This window comes from Sander vitreus, chromosome 21, assembly GCF_031162955.1.
Source record: "Sander vitreus isolate 19-12246 chromosome 21, sanVit1, whole genome shotgun sequence".
NCBI classification, from domain to species: domain Eukaryota; kingdom Metazoa; phylum Chordata; class Actinopteri; order Perciformes; family Percidae; genus Sander; species Sander vitreus.
Window position 1 is genome coordinate 9,659,688 of NC_135875.1, and position 16,848 is coordinate 9,676,535.

Consider the following 16,848-nt stretch of genomic DNA (forward strand, 5'->3'; position numbering starts at 1 on the left):
TGAGTTGATACCATAGACCGACTAAAATATTGACGCAGTCTCCGTGACGTCCCCCATAGCTTTCTGAAGAGCCAAAATGAAGCTCAAAGTGGGCGGCTCCCGGTGGCTCTGTCCTTCGGCATCTTGGCAGTGCCTGATGCCAGCTAATCCAAAAATGGACAAAGAGGTGGAGCGTGGACAGGGCTGAGGTAGGCTGAATGAAGGCAACAGTCTATGCTCACCTCCTGTGATGGCAGCCAACCTGTCACTCAAAGCGAAACTCCCTTAATTATGCAGAACTTTAAACTTAAATATAATTTAAACCCCCACAGTTGTCATTAAGGGTAAAACTTAGCTATAGAGTCCAAAATCGTTTTTTGTACCAGGTTGTAAACATGTTTAATTCTGCTGTAAAATTGGGCATTTTAACATGGGGGTCTATGGGGATTGCATTTCTTTTGGAGCCGGCCTCAAGTGGGCCTTCGATGAACTGCACTTTTTGGCACTTCAGCATTGGCTTTATTTTTCCGCGCTGGCGGTTGCCACTTGGTTATACATGGGTTAATAGGCGGCGATACTATATTATCTTGTTGCACACATAAGTGTCTTAGGTTTAAAGGCTGTAGAAAAAAAAAACAATTCAAATTTAGATTTACAAAAGTACATTCTACTAATTTAATTGAAGCAATGAATAATAATAATAATACTGCGGCTACATGGCATGCGCCTTAACCACAAGGCCACTGGAACGTCCCCTTGAATTTTTTTTTTTTAAATGCAATCTTTCAATAGGCCTATAGCCTACTGTGACCGCCATACATATAATTCCATTCACCTCCACTGTATTGGGGTGGAGTTAGATATCTGAAACTGAAATCTAAAACCCTGGGCAAAACCCCAAATATGTGCATGGCTGTAGGACAATGTAGGCTAAGTGAGAAAAAAAAATATATATATATATATATTATTTTTATATTTTATTTTTTTGGAAATTTGTGTTGTACGATGTTTATTCCTATTAAAGTCTAGTAGAGGTAACGTTAACTAGCTTTCCTGTTTGTGAGGTTACAGTCTTATAGTTCTTATAAGAGGGACTCCTGCTCCCTCCACCCTTTTGCTGCCTCTCACCCCTCACACTTACCCCCCCAATACAGAGAGCAGCCGATAGAGACTGAGGGAGAGAGAGAGAGAGGGGGGGGATAGAAGGGGGGGAGGGGGGAGAGAGAGAGAGAGAGAGAGAGAGAGAGAGAGAGAGAGAGAGAGACTGACTCCCACCGTTCATATCGGGAGCTTGAGAGAGAAGCAGAAGAGAAAGAGAGACGGTCACGGCGCAGAGTCTACAACTTGTTCACATGTAACCGCCAGCGGAGGGTAAAACATATTTATTACACGGATTTACAAATGTCATTAATTCCGTGACCGGTGACCGGAATGGAAATATACGAGCCGGCAATGAGAAGTTGTTTGATCCGGGTGGTCGCGTGAGCGCTGCAAGAAGAAACTCATGGTACGTTTTTTTTTTTTTTCAGACAGCATTATTATTATTAGCCTACTCCACGATATTTAGCCTTAGTGTATTTTGATTTCAGTGCTGTCAGTGCATTTTTTTTTGTTTTTGTCTCCATCAGTTCTGAGTGGGTGAAGTTCATGCCCTCTGTTTTTAGACTGTGTCTCGACTGCGTGCAGAAATGGAAAAGTTTTTTTTGGGTGATTTGACTGTGTGCCCTGTATACAACCGGAGACATCGCCAATATAACGGTCTCCTTTCAGCGGCGAGGCGCCCGCTGCCCGTACAGAATGAATGGGTCACTATGTATTCTAATCTAACTCAAGAGTTGACTCAGTTTGCCTCGGTTTAAAGTGGAAGAACGAGCTGCTGCTTGTAGAGTTAACAGCGTGGAGATTATAATAAATGACTACCGGAAATATTTGATCACAGTCGCCATCACCATCACTTATACGAGGGACTGCTTTGATTCTAAGAATCAGATGTCACATTTTCTTTGTGATTGTGCAGGAATATTCTGGCTTCCGTTCACCAGATGCGTTGTTCGGCTCTTCTCGCGTGGGAGCCAAAACAAAAGGATGTCCCGCTGACCAATGAGAGCAGGGGAAGCCTCAGGAGGGACAGGGTGGTCCTCTCATCTCTTTGTCTTACCTGAGACAGCAAATAGACCACAGACTGCCGCAAGGCAAATATGAGACTGACTGGGAATGCTTTCCAAATGGGTTTTTATGATTTTTTTAAAAACAGTTTTAAGTGCCTGGTTGCACACACACAGATGCATTTTCCCATATAAACTTAGCACAAAAAGTAAGGAAATTTGTGTTTGGTAGGTTATTTCTCTGTGGTAACAATGCTTTTTGGCAATAGATCTTATACCGTTGGAAAGCCTGTTTAGTTCCCTTTCAATTGGTGCCCCATTTGTAAGGAACATGCATTTGTGGGATGAGCAGCAGCGCTGAGTATGTGGTTTGCGCCCATGAAAGATTTGGTTGTGTTGGTCACTCTGGCATGAACAGCACACCCAAGCTGATCCCACAAGTGTTCAATGGGGTTGAGGTCAGGACTGCTGGTTGAAGAATGGGATGCCATCCCACAGCAGTGTGTGACCAGGCTGGTGACCAGCATGAGGCGGAGGTGCCAGGCTGTTGTGGCTGTGTATGGTTCTTCCACATGCTACTGAGGCTCCTGTTTGTGAAATGAATAAGTTGTGAAATTGCCAATATGTCTTGTTTCTTCAAACTTCAATCATCCAATCCACCAAACACCAAACGAGTCAATGGCAGAATAAGCTGTTTGGCATTGGCAGAGAAGATTTGGCAAATTTTTCATGGGCGCAACCCACATACTCAGCGCTGCTGCTCATCCCACAAATGCATGTTCCTTACAAATGGGGCACCATTTAAAAGGGAACTAAACAGGCTTTCCAACGGTATAAGATTTATTACCAAAAAGCATTGTTACCACATAGAAATAATCTACCAAACACAAATTTCCTTACTTTTTGTGCTAAGTTTAGATCATTAGATGTTATAAAGAGTGTGTTCAGGATCTGAGAAGTACGGTGGCCGACAGGGGCAAACGCTCTGCAACTTAAGAAAACACACACAAATAGACAAAACACAAGCAAATTAAGAAAACAACTTCATTAATTTGACAACACATGCAGCATTCAGCAAACGTGCTGGAACACAACCAAATACATAAACGCACTGCAAATACACACAACACAACCAAATACATAAACGCACTGCAAATACACACAACACAACCAAATACATAAACGCGCTGCAAATATGAAACAATGCAAAAAGAAAAGCACACAAACCCAGAAAACAAATGCAACAAAAACGCAGCATCCAGATTACACAACGGAAGTTCTCCAGACTTCTAGAGGGAGCAGCTAGTGGAACAGCTTGATTTTCGACCCCACGGGGAGAGAGAGCACTCTGCCTTTCTATTAGAGTCAGGTATGGCTGCAGCCTGGAGAACTCCATAGACTGTATATTAAATTCATATTATTATTATTATTAATAACATAATATATTAGTAATATACAGTCTATGCTCCCGTCTCATGCCCTCCCAGCTGGTGCTGTCCCCGAGCTTCGGCTTTTCAAAATAAAAGCTTGCGTCTGGTCCGCTATGTGTTTGTACTTTGGTGTTTTGGATGTTTGTGAACTAAACAGTACGGCAATCATGCTAATGAATACAATAACTTTTTCAGCAGATGTCTTAGTTACAACACAATGGAGTTAGCAAAGCAGTTTTGTGTTTATATGTGCGAGCAGGATTTATTCAGATTGATAAATCCCACGGTAAATTGGCTGGTTTACTAACTGTTTTTTGTATTTCAAGAGCAAATTGCTCCACAATATGAATACAGATTGATCACTTATTTTGTTGGTAACCGTTGTTGTATAATCACAATATTACACTTGAGTAGGCCTATACTTCAATAATGCGCCTTTCGGACCTCGAAATTAAACCCTCTCATTTAATATGGCTTAAACAAACGTCAACATTAAACGCTGATGCAGTTTTACATGTTTTATTACCACGAGTTTACAGACGTCTCTGCTGATTGAGTATCACCTGTGACCTGAGCCGAGACACACCCACCAAACAAGAGAAAACATATCTCAAACATAGACTTAATATTTACAGTCTATACAGTTGTTCTCTCTCTCTCTCTCTCTCTCTCCCCCCCTTGGGGTTGAAAATCAAGCTGTTCCACTAGCTGCTCCCTCTAGAGGTCTGGAGAACTTCCGTTGTGTAATCTGGATGCTGCGTTTTTTTGTTGCATTTGTTTTCTGGGTTTGTGTGCTTTTCTTTTTGCATCGTTTCATATTTGCAGCGCGTTTATGTATTTGGTTGTGTTGTGTGTATTTGCAGTGCGTTTATGTATTTGGTTGTGTTGTGTGTATTTGCAGTGCGTTTATGTATTTGGTTGTGTTGTGTGTATTTGCAGTGCGTTTATGTATTTGGTTGTGTTGTGTGTATTTGCAGCGCGTTTATGTATTTGGTTGTGTTGTGTGTATTTGCAGCGCGTTTATGTATTTGGTTGTGTTGTGTGTATTTGCAGAGCGTTTGCTGAATGCTGCACGTGTTGTCAAATTAATGAAGTTGTTTTCTTAATTTGCTTGTGTTTTGTCTATTTGTGTGTGTTTTCTTAAGTTGCAGGGCGTTTGCCCCTGCCGGCCACCGTGGAGAAGCCATCAAAGCACCTGCTAGTTAAGCTTTCCACAGTTTACATCACAACATCCTTCACTGACTCCTAAATTTATAACAGTTAACAGATCAGAGATCTCTCGCCAGACTCAGCTGCGCAAGACATAAAGATCTACAATATGCACTGCTGTTGCGATATGGATTTATGTGAGGGCTGATACGTTTTTGTTAATGGTTAAGACATGCCTTCAGCGTGCATCACATCACATAAACCTCCTCTCTCTTCCCCTAATTACTTTCAAGTTAAATAAGTTAATGTGCAGAGTAACAAGGGTTTTTAATTACTGTACTTGAGCTTTCAATTACGCACCATGGTAGCTGCTTGCCAGCACATTAGCCATAAGGGTTTTACACAGAAAACAAACCAAATCGGAGAAAAGGGGATGAAAATTGAGAAGTTGTCAAGAGCACTAGCGCTGGAGCACTTAATCGATTAGTAGAATGAGAGAAAATTAATCTCGGCCGCTAACTTCTCAAATGTGATGATTTGCTGCTATTTTTTAATCTGATTTGTAGCATTGTAGGCCTGAACTGAATATTTTTAATATTTGTTTTTTTAATTTACTTTTAACTGGACAAAACAAGATCATCATAAACTGTGGGCACTTTTTTTTTGGACATTTTATAGACTAAACTAATCATCTGATATTAATTAAAAGAAATAACGGATAATGAAAATTATAATTACAAGTCATACTAAAGAGCACTTACAGTTTTAAAGCACATATTTCATAATGATGCACATATACTGTTTACATGGCATAGCTAGATTTCCACTCAGTGTGTGTGTGCCATGCCAGTGTGTGTGTGTGTGTGTGTGTAGCAGTTTGCTTACAAGTTGTTACAGAGTCTGTGTGGGATGCTGAGACGTAGGCGTCATAAATGTGGCGGGGGATTCTTTTTCTCACTGCAATATATTATTATACATCGAGTGGGATGGATGATTAGAATGATTTAAATGCCACGACTGGGTGTAGTGTGCGTGGCCTCTAGCAGGCACTCTGTTTTTGTTTGAGCTCATTTCATCTCTCCCACAGCAGATTTCGTTGGAGAGACTGAAGCACTTTGATGAATTACTCTGTCCGAGATAAGTTGAGCTGTAATATTTCCGGCTGATCGTTCTTGATTTAGATGCAGCATTAACTTCGGTCTTTGTAGTGGGCGGATGAAGTATTAATTTAAAAGAATTTAAAGTAAATAAACAATGAATCACACTGTCACGCATTGTCAAATCCGCATGTGAAGCAGGGCTTTGTGCAACATAATAAAGAGCATGCAAAAAGAGGCAGAACTATGAATAATTACTATTTATGTCATAACTCTTCCATCAATTAAGAGAAAACAAGATGTTAGTCTCTCAGCCAGACTGTGATTACATGTAAATGTGATCACAGCAGGAAATGCAGCTTTTAGGATGCATTCTCCATCAAATGGTTTTAATTAGAGATTCCGGTGATGCTTCTTTCAGTAATAGACCAGCTGTAGACTCTTATTATTGCAATACAGACAAAGAGGGAATGCCTTTGTTATCTAAATCTTTGTTGGAGATTTCTGAAGTGAAGGGAATTCCATTGAAATGGCTAAGGGAATCTGGGTGAAATCAATTTAAATGACCTTTTTAAAGCCACTTTATCATGCAAACTGGGGAGAATGTGGCAGCAAACAGAGCTGTTGCCCTTTTCAGATTCATGGAGGTCTTCAGACACCGACAGTGATGAAACTATCGAACCACAGACTGGATTAGTTTGAGTCCAGAAGATGAAACAAGTGTTACTTCAAAGCTGTATTTTTTTGGTGTGGGGTTGCTTCTGGGAATTGGCTGGCATTATTTGACCGTCTTGTTCCCATGTTGTTACAGCATTGTGTCTTTGTGTAATATGCAAAACATGCAGTGGAGCGGCTTTTATTAGCCGAGACGTTTAGGGTCCAAAATATGAAGACTTTCATGTGAATTGTTCTGCCATCCTGCATTTAACGTCGCACAGATTTAACACAATGGTGTTCTTGTTTATTCGCACAGGTTTCATTTTCAAGTAGGGTGTCGTCTTTATCGCCACCCATAAATCTGAGGAAATGTCCATATTTGGGAAATAGATTCACATTTTTGTCACAGCCCTGGCTATGTTATTATTTATAAAAAAATAACTAGAAATCAGAAAGCAATAATAAACACTGTGCTGCCTGACTTCCTGCCAAATTCCTTTTGCTCTACTTTGTCTTTTGTGAGCACACAGGCTTGTCTGGGACATTTTGCACCAGACGGGTCAACCGGCTACCCCAGAGCCTCAGTGTCTCATCCCCAAAACCTCTGACCAGTCCTGTAGATACTCTGCGTTCCTCCAGCGTATCACACATTCTGTCCCTGATACCTCTGACACCTTTTCTTGTTTCCTTCTGTGGGATATATCTCCTTTTTCAGCCTGAGAGCCTGAAGCAGCACTCTGTGTTTCTCAAATGAAGCATTTGACCGCTCTTTTAGGGGGTCTTTTATTTCACTCACTGCTGCAGGAAGGTTAGTGTCAAGAGTGTATGCAACTCAACTCAACCCATGTGTATGCAGACAACATCAACACACAACAGGGTCAGCTAACTGTCCTTCAAATTTGATTTATTTATCTCAAGTAGGGTTGCACGATATTGGAAAAATTGGGAAAACGCATCAAAATAGATTCATAACAAATTAAACAAGTTTTCTTACAACACAAGGTTTATTTCAACTGTCATATTGGACTGGTACAACATGAATAAATAAATAACGACCATGTCTACAGAACAGGACATGTTTTACTGGTTGTACAGTATAAAATAAATAAATAAAGAGAACAGGACACAACTTTTCTTTCGCTTCTCTGATTTGTTCCGTTTAATTGTCTCTATCTATTTCTTCACTTACACTGTCACTCTGTTGAAATATGCACACACGTGGTACGCTCCATAGGGTTTTGTCACGTAGTGGACATGTGCGCTGACGTGCAGTAACATGTGCAAGTGGCACGGTAACTGGCCAATTAAATGATGATCATTATAGTGTTTCAAGCGGGCTCTAAATCGAACACAACTAAGCCACACAGCCAACGGACGGGACGCAATGCTCCACAAAATTGCGACACTTTCGATATATTGCGATAACTATATTGAGTTGATATATCTTGCACCCCTAATCTCAAGCTCAAAGATTGTACCAGAAACTGTCAGCATTGGCCTTTCCTAATACTAATGTTTAAAGACCATACTGTAATGTAGCCTTGCTGTTGTGTTTTGAGCAGGTTTGAAAATTGACAGTCTCCATAGTCCTTGGGTGCTTAATTGACAAGATATCTGATAACCAATTAACTGTTATACATTAGCTAAAAGTGAATTGGTTCCAGCTTCTCTAATGTGAGGATTTGCTGCTCAACTATGTTATGTATTGTTGCAAATTGAATATTTGGGGTTTTAGACAGCCGCGCAAAAAACAAGCAATTTGAAGACAAGAACAAGAAAAAAAAAACAATTCAATGACTAATCAAGATGAAAATAGTTGTTTGCTGCCCTAAATGTTTAGATTTTAGATTAGATTTAGCAGTGATGGTTAACAAACTGAACACATCCTGAAACTACTATAGTGGCTACATCTACCTCATCAGTATGCAGATTGAGTTTTTGCATCAACATAAACAAACTGATGCTGTGTGTCTATTTAAAGTTCAGTCCTTGGCTGTTCAGCAGCCTATCAAAACATGTCAGCTCTTAACGTAGCCATCTTTAGCTCCACTCCTGTCACCAGTAACCCTTTGTTGCATAAATGTTTCATCGACAGACTGCTGTTTTTGTGAGCTGGCATCTAAGTGACAGCAGGCTCCAGTTTTAGAGCGAATGATCTGTACTAGAGACGGTATCCGGCTCCCTTCTGACTGTGCTCAAGTGCAGAAGTTGGACTTTGAAAATAATGGTGCATGCAGCAGCCCAGTGATGGATAGATCCTCCAATGAAGTTATGTTATGTATTCCTGATGAGAGTAGTGGCTCAGCGGGCAGGATTTATGTGGCTGTGGAGGAGCAACCATTCCAGAAGATGCTGTCTGATTGAAGCAGCGGTCCGAGGCTATTTGTCATTGTGATTGATGAGCTTCCAGTGATTAAGCTAACATGCTGACAGACATTAATCTGCTTTATCTCGTGAAAGACTTGCATGGAAGTTCTTCTCTGGTGTTATTGGCTCCAGTAAACCGGGAGGAAGCGTGTCAGCATCTTGCATGCTTCATTCTCTTTCTGGTTGTGGTCAATTTTGTCATAGTCTCTAAGGTCTAAACTCTTTAAGAGTCATTTTAACTGGTCTAACCAACATTATATGCAGTACTTGAGACATTTATAAGTCAGATACATCCTTTTAAAAAATGTCACACAAACATCTGCCTGTAAATTCAAACCACATATGCTTTCTTGACTGTTGACTTTTTATTTTTGGATGCAAACATATTATATTTTTAACTCCGCATAGTGACATTTTCACCTGCGATTTGTCTCTATCTGCAGTCACAATAATAAAAAAAAAGATACAAAAAATAACACACATGGGATAAAACCCCATGTTTTCATACTGTATATAAAGCAATAATTGAAACGTGATGCAAGAACACAACATGAAAACAACACCTCACACATAAAAAACATCTTTTCAAAAACTATGTGACTTGATATTTACATATCTGTAGGACACTTTCCTGCAATAACATGGGAAATTGTGTGGAATTGTGGAAATCATGCTGGGACTTTGGGGGTGCTGAATAGGAAGGTAATTCTGGCATCCCAGAGTTGCCGTGTGCCACTGCCAAGCTGGGGGTCGTTTCTTGTATCAATGATGCGGGGAAAACTAAACTGGCTTTTATTTCCCCCACCATCTGTAGCCAGTTGCGCGCCATAGATGGAGTCGGGTGAATGAGAACAGCCCCCTTTTGCAGCTAGCAGTTTGATTTATGGGACTGTATCGGGATATATTACTTATGCAGAGAAAATTGTATGGTTACAATTATGTAAAAATCCCTGTTTACTAAATACATCACTGGTCTTATCTCTTCATTAGCATTAAAATGGCTGAAAAAAACAATGTATAGTTAAGGCTCATAGTTTGGAGTTTAATCACTCAATTTTCTAGTATTTTCTTTATAAAAAGGAGCAGTTTGGAGGGGACCGAGAAAGACTTGAGGTAAAAATTATGCTTGAGGTGAAGGGCAATTAAGGTACTATAAAACTCTGAGCACCCAATTGCTGCAATTTGCATCAAAATCCATATTTCTTCTCAGAGTCATAACTCATTCAAATCGTAACAGACATGTGTCAGACCCTCGTTAAAACTGACAATCACCTGAATCGAATGCCTCTACATGCCCAAAAGGTGTTTGCTGCTGCAAGAAGTCTCACACTAAGGGACGAGGCTGGGATAGACTGCAGGGGTGTGAATCTTCACTGGTGTCATGATTCAATTTGATTACGATTATCCTGTCAACGATTCGATACAATTCAATAGCCCGATGCATCACCTCCTCAAATGTATTATAAATTGCTACACATAATTTTCATCAACAAATTCAAGCAGTCAGATGTATATCAACTCCCATTTTTATTGCATCTTCTCTTAAAAAACTTCCTGAATGTAGCGGAGTCTGAACACAGCAGACAGCAGACAAAAGGCAAAAACAAAAAAAGCAGAATCATCCGCGTCCGCATGACGATGCATCGATGCGATGATTAATTCCAACACCCCTAATAGACGGTTGGGTGTACAAAGTATAGTTTGCATCCTGTCTCCTACCAACAATCAACGCTAGTTTCTTTCAGCCATGACCTTGATCTTTGCCTATCCCTAACCAAGTAGTTCTAGTTGGTGGTTTAGGTATGAAGACATGTTCGTAAATGAGGGATGTTTATAGCTCAAAAAATCTCCTCGTAAGAAAGAGAGAAAAATAGGGGAGAAAAGGCAAATTGGCTGTTGATTATGCACCAAAGCCCTACTGAGTTAAATTTAATCAAAAGAAATAATTCAATTACAGAGAGGTTGTGCATCCACATTTCTGTATTATTGATTTTTTTTCTTCTTCTAAATAAACACATTTCCAGAGAGAAACAAAATCAAAAACTATGATTCTGTTTATACACACATGGCTTTTAAAATCTATATTCACGCTGCCACTGGACCATGGACGCTTTCATGTGTTGCCATGGAATCCCTTAGGTTAGCAGAAAGACCCAGTATTAGTGGTTGTGTGTGCACGTGTGAGTGTGTTTGTAGACAGTATCTGTCTTCCAGATGTCACTCTAATGGGCTTCAACAATATACAGCGGTGAGGAGAGATGTGTTCATTTTCCAATTACCTCCGGCTACCCCTTATAAATGAGCAAGTGTGAAACCTTTCAGTACCATAGCCATATCTCACTACACTGTGTTTTTTTTAATGACCTACAAACCATTGAGACCGTTTCTGTTAAGTTCAACTTCTACTCATCTTCCAAGTAGGGTTGAGTACCGAAATCCATTGCTTATATGGCGCCTGTGCCTGAACGACCGGTGTCTACTGGTCTGAATAGCAACGCGGATTTCGGTGCCTCATTTCGGTGCCACTTAAATGCCTGCGCTGCCCTCTGATGCTCCGAAACAGACATTACAGGCAACAGAAGCATCGCTGCATGTGACGCTAGTTAACACTAGTTAACACTACACTTGGCAGCAGATAAAGTTAGCCTACCGTTAGCCAGTAGCTGGACCTAAACACGGTTAAAATGCTGACAGCTAATGGTAAATGGTGTAAAGTGTGACTCTATTTCACTGTACAGGATTCCAACACCGGGACGTATCAGTCTGAAAAAATAACACAGACGGTGCGTTCACTTGAAACTGGTAGCTTAAGCCTCGTGATGCATTCAAAGTTATTGTAAAATACACTTTTCCCATCTGGTGGTTGTTTTTTTTGTCGTTTAACAGGAATTTACTGTGAAATAAGTTATTTTTATAAGTTAGTTATTAGATTATTAATAAATCATTTAATTTTGACCATATGACCTTAGCAATAAACAAGCCGTTCTTTAAATGTCGCCGACTGTCGTTTTGTGCCCTTCTTTAAAATCACCATTTTAAAAGTATCGCTTTAGCACCGGTATCCAACGTTACCCAACCCTACTTCCAAGTAATGTAACTGAATGCATGGTTTAGGTGGTGATTGTAAGTGCAAGCAGCAGCAGCCCCAGGCTAAGCAAGAGGCGCGGCGTCTTAACTTGCTCAGACTGGTAAACAAAAAACTTGCATGCACTTGCCACCTAGCTGCACGTCTGTCTGAGTTCAAACGGTCAACACAGAGTTCCGTTTACCAGACAGCCTTGAAATGTCCAGCGGAAGCGTCAGACACAACAGCAGGGCTGTTTGCATTCTTCAGGCTCTTTGGCAGTGAAGGAGACGCACTCCGACCTAGCCTGGGTCACAAGGAATTTGTACAAATGTTATTTTCATTGCTGCAGCTATCATTTCGTGGGATTATCCTGCCAAGTTAATTTGGATCTGGAGTTTTATATCTGTGCAGGCAGCTGCTGCCAGTATGAACCTTTGGCGAACCAGAGAATTTTTTACACTTTGCGAGATGGATGTGCTATTGTAGTTAAAACATCTTTCCCCCTTCCTCCATTTATCAGGATGTGGCCAAGCAGGTAGAGTTGTGATTAAACTGTTTTTCTTGTTTTGTTTTTACAATCTACTTCCAGAGCATACTGAATAGGACCGATGCATTATTGTGATTTATGCTAAACCTCACACTCAAATTACAGTGTAAGTGAATCGTGATCCTTCTGTGAGAGAGGTGGAACATATTGGCAACCTTAAAAATGAAGATACCATGCAATTAATCCTCTGTATCAAAAAGGAGACCTCTTTATGCTCACCCTTAATTTGGAGAATTAACCTGCCTGCCTCTCCGTTAAGCCGGGAGAATTTGTCCAAGCCTTCATTATTGGGCAGCCGCATGTATAATGTAGCAGGGAGAAGATAAAGCACAGCATCTTATAAGTTGAAAATCCACAGGCCAAGTTAATATTATGGATCCGCTGGGATGCCCTCGAGTAGCCTCCCTAAAACTGTTTGCATCAGGCCTGCTCCTGAGTGCAGAGCAGCAAGCCAGCCGACTCAGTCATAGTCTACGTTTTGTTAATTCACAAGTTTCCTTGGCAGTCATAGGCTAACACTCAATCTGTGCACATATCCTTATCTGGCAGGAGGCGCAGCGCAATTAGAGATGAAACTGACTGTTAACTAGGTGTGAGACGCTACTGCACAGCATCTCCTGCAGAACCTTACAAAAGCAGCGAATTACAGACGAAACAGGAAGCTGCTCTGAAAGAATCAGCCTGTGGCGCTTCTCCTCATCATCACACACATATAGTCACAGATAGAAATGTAGTCTTTAATAACTTGACTTTTTTTCAGTTGCTGGGTGTCAACAGCATCCATGTTGCATCAGCAGGGAAAAGCTAATTTTTTTCTTATTGTTAGCCTACTACTTATAATGTTACTTCTTGAATCCTCACAGCTGTAGGATTTGACAAAGATTGTGGGTTGTTTTTTTGGGGGAGATACTCAAATTTTCCTCCAGCATAAATAAACAAGTTTGTTTGATGGAAGTTGAGAAAAGCAGAGGACCAGCTCAACTGGAAATACAGTTTCATTTCATTTAACAAGGGTACCATCATCATATTCTTCTATCTGCTGGGCAACAACTTAAAATATATGGGCATACTGAGAACACTGATTTACAAGCAACACCAAACATCCCAAGTGCCCATTTCATTCTAATTAATGAAAGGAACATTAGTCAATGAAAAATGAAAGACTAATAACACCTCTACACAATACAAATTCATCGCACAACCATTGTGTAACTGCACGCATTACGTATATGTACTTCGGGAATTTTAAATAATCATGCTAACAACCTGTAAAGTGTTTGCTATTTTGGCTTAAGTGTGATAGATGTAAAACAATTAAGTTATGATTTCATTAATTTCCCCAATGAAAAATTTAAAAAAAAAATCAGAATAACGCCAGCACTGTCCGGTGAAAACCAACCTTCTGAAAACCAATCAGAAGATGCAAAGAGCAAGATGGAAAACGAATAGAAAAGCAAAAACAAAATATGCCCAACAAGATAACTTTAAAAAAAGAAGACATTTTTTTTCCAGGATCAGTCACACATTTGATACACGTTTTTAAAATCACTCAAACTTTTATGTTCATGACTTCTGTTAGGAACACACATTCTGAGCACTAGGATCTATGTCTCCAATTTCCCACCTTTATTGGCTCTCATGTGTCTTATTGGAGTTTACTAAAATACATACTGTATTTATATGTGGCACAGATGTGCCATAAAGGCACATTTTAGTAGCGGTTTACCAACTTGAAGTGCAGTGTGATTCCAGAGCATAGAATAGTGTTTACAGATGTGTCCTACAAATGTCAAGAGTGTCAATGTGCAACAGCATGTGGATGGAAAAATACCCTACAACCGCAACATTGTTTTAATTGTAAATATAGCCTTGAAAGTCCTAGCCACAACATTGTTTCTTCTTTTTATACAAGCGTTACGTTTTTTCTCCTACATTTTCTGTAAGCCGATTTGGACCTGAGCCATTTATGCTGCACTGTGGGTTCAGAAGCATTCCACTGGAAACAGTAAACATTCCCATTTGGATTAATTACCAACTGCTTTCCCCCCAGCTCTGTCTGCTTCTTGTCAAATAGGAAGATTAACAGTAGATTGAACTTTGGTCCACATGTAGACAGACTTCCTGTCAGGTCTCATTAAGAGCATGAGGATGTCAGCAGGTGCAGGTGTTGGTAGGATGTTGAACAAATTAAAAAGGTGGTCGTCTGAAGGAAGAAGTCAGATTAGGTAAAAGGCCAAATTCGAGCACCAATTGTTTCACTGTCATCTCCAGTATTCTTGCGTTTCCCTCTATTTTCATCAGTGAAAATGTATTAATGCAATCACAAGATCGACACTTTTTTTTTTTTTTACTTTTTAGTGGTGTCTGTTGGAAGCCTCGTTTTTTTATCCACCTTCTAACAGCTCTGATGCTGAGTTGCTAATGGTGCTCGATATAAATGTTTCAGGCTGCATTTGCCACCCACATTATTGGCGGTTTAAAACACAAGAGATGGACCTTAAGTGGATGAGAAACCAATTGGCACATATTTCACAAATTACAAAAACATTCAACCCTCCTATGCGGCAGCACTGAGCGTCCATGAATCAAAGTCATATTTTATGACTCCCCTCTACTTACAATACGTTTCCTGTCAGTTAGCATTCTTTAACGCCATCTCTCCTGTCTTTTATTTCAACCTACACCTCAAAATCTGTTAGCAAGACAGATTAATATTTCACACACAGGGAATATGATCTAGCGTAAAAAAACAACTGAATTAAACTGACTGCAGATCACTTACAAAAATCTTTTTTAAATCTCCAACAGTAGCAGGAAAGATATTGAAATACACACAAGGAGAATTATTTGAATTCATGGGGGTATACATTTTCTAAAGATAGATAATAACTTAGAGACACATCACATCTAGGTTCATCCTGATACATTATTCATCGGAAGTTGCTGCTGCGAACACAGCACTGCTTTGCATATGCCCCTCAAACTTGAAGCTCCTTTTCATTCACACAAGAAATCCTTGATCGTTCATTGTGTTAAAGATGCAGCTCTTCAAATAAATTTAATGCAAGGCAGGCTTCCATCTCAGATGGACATGTGAACCTTTCACCTCGTCCTCTTATCTCTACATTATCATTTTCAGTCGCAATTAGCCTCATTGTATGTGTTCCGCGTAGGGACCAGAGCACCCCATGCTCTCCATAACATAACCATTACCATACTCAATAATTTAAATAGCAGCCATTGTTTTTCTGCGCTTTTTATGACACCATCATAAGCACTTATCCACCTCAGAAGGAGCCTAGGCTGTGGGAGGCTGCCAGTGAAATTAAAATAATGAATAAAAGATCAGATGGAAGAAAATGCTGAACTAGGATTCCGCCTGAAATCTCAGCAAAGCAGCAGTTATGAATCCAGGACAGAGGCCACATTTCTCGCCACCCTCGACACAGCAGTGAAAGTGTGTTGATAATTTGACCCGGCGGCTCCTCGGTCAGGTCACGGTCAGGTCCTCTGGACTCCTGGGGCGGGGGGGATGCTGCCTCACTTCCTGGAAATTAGATTCGGATCTTTGGTCAACAGTGTGTGTGATGTGGGGGAATGTGATGGATGACTTCTCCCTGGATAATATGACAAATTAATCCACTCTAAGCCACAGTGAATACTGATCTTCTCTTTCTTGCTTGTGTTACATCGTTGTGATTTACATGATTAGATGGGGGCTGCAGCCCCTGGGGGTGGACATATTTGACAGGTCATGGGGCTCCTGCTCACTCCATTATCAGTGTGCTGGGTGGTACATTGTAATCCAGTGCAATCCTATTTCCAGATGTTTCTCTTGTACTCCCAAGCTATCGTAAGGAGTAATTTTATGCTTCAGTAGCTTGCCTAGGTTCTCGCTTCATTTACTCCAACAATGATGCCTTTTCCAATTGATTTCATTTGTTTAAATAGCTACTCTATAGTTAAGGCTCATAATTTTCATTTGAATCATGAATTTATTATGATTATTATTTATTTTGATGATTACGATAGGATAAAAAAAAATAAAAATACAATAATACAAAGATCTGGGTGAAAAGCAAACACATCAGAGTTTAACCCTTTCTTATGCGCTCTTGCTGCGCATAATCAGCTGCCCACCCTCGATTTCTCATCACTGTTCTCTTTACTTTCAGCATTATTTATTTATTTATTTTTTTAGATGTCCTCATCACAAGACAACCTTATATACTGTAAACTGCAGTGATCAATCACAACCTTTGGGTGTGTGGGAGACAAAATCTAGTAAAAGTGATCAACTTTGAGATTTTAATAAAAATCAAAACCTCATTTTTGGTACTATTTACATCACTATATAGTAGTTGGTGGATTCAAATTGCCTTCACATGCAAAAGGAAATGAAAGAAAACGGTGCAAGTTTAATTTCATCTTACTGATAACAACCTCTTTT

General features: G+C 40.1%; 1 protein-coding gene across 1 annotated transcript in view; it reads left to right on the top strand.

Moving 5' to 3' along the window:
* The first annotated feature begins 1,223 nt into the window (after nucleotides 1-1,223).
* The window catches only part of chst15b (carbohydrate (N-acetylgalactosamine 4-sulfate 6-O) sulfotransferase 15b), a 38,071-nt gene continuing 22,446 nt past the window's right edge, over nucleotides 1,224-16,848 (top strand). Inside the window, 1 exon segment of the mRNA XM_078279684.1 lies at nucleotides 1,224-1,350. The gene's annotated coding sequence lies outside the window, so the exon portion shown is untranslated.